We start from the raw sequence: 960 nt of genomic DNA, 5'->3' as shown, positions 1-960 counted from the left end.
AAGTTTGCTGGTGATCATGCTGGTCTGCTGGTGAAGTGGAAGAGGAGGAAAGATAACAATAAAGAAATGGATTGAGTTTGACCACGTTCCCTAGACTCCTGTTTACTGGGAGATGAGAGAGAGAAGAGGAAGGACTGGTTGGTCTGAAGTATGTTGAGACCAGGGGACCCCTTGGCCCATGGACAAGGATATAGCCATGGAGGAATAAAGCTGAAATGAAGTCCCATTGATATGTAGTGAGGGGAGACACACAAAAGCATCCAAACTTGAAGATAGTAACCTTTAGACAGAACTTCCATGGCTGGATGATCAGAATTTGACTAAAGGAAGATTAAAAAAATAGTAATAATTGATAAAGGAAACAAGTTTAAATTGCTACAACTTGATGAGCTTGCCCTGTACTTATGGATGTAGTAGCTCAAAATAGCAACTGAGAAGGAAGTAAGCTTCACATCAAGGTTTGTTCTTATTCCCTCTGTACAGAGGGTTGGTAAGGATGGGCAACTTAGACATTAGCTACCTAAAATGGGGGCACGATAAAGGCACTAAGTGACTGGCTTTTAAGTTTTCAATAGGGAGTTTAGTTTCAGAGTACAATTGATGGTAGAATCCCCACTCAAAAGTTTTCATCATGTCTAAATGGGTATGGTGAAAATAAATGTGGATACAATTCTTATGATTCAATAGTAATTGTTATCATGACTAACTGCAACTGTCACAATTGTAAAGGTAGAAGTTTTGTAACAAAAAGGGGGAAGCAATTAATCTTGCACTCCAGGAACAGAGGACCCTAGGGCCATCAGAGGAGAAGATCATGAGCAGAATGTGGAACCCTATCCATAGAAGCAGTGACACCAGAGATGGAGGCAGAGATGATGACATGGAGAGATAAGAGTAGCTGAGGACTCTAGAGTCATGGGAAGAGAAAGGCTGTATGCTGGCAGCCAGGAGGCAGGCTTG

Source organism: Chrysochloris asiatica, unplaced genomic scaffold (assembly GCF_000296735.1).
Source record: "Chrysochloris asiatica unplaced genomic scaffold, ChrAsi1.0 scaffold00405, whole genome shotgun sequence".
Classification (NCBI taxonomy): Eukaryota; Metazoa; Chordata; class Mammalia; order Afrosoricida; family Chrysochloridae; genus Chrysochloris; species Chrysochloris asiatica.
This window is presented reverse-complemented; position numbering follows the sequence as displayed.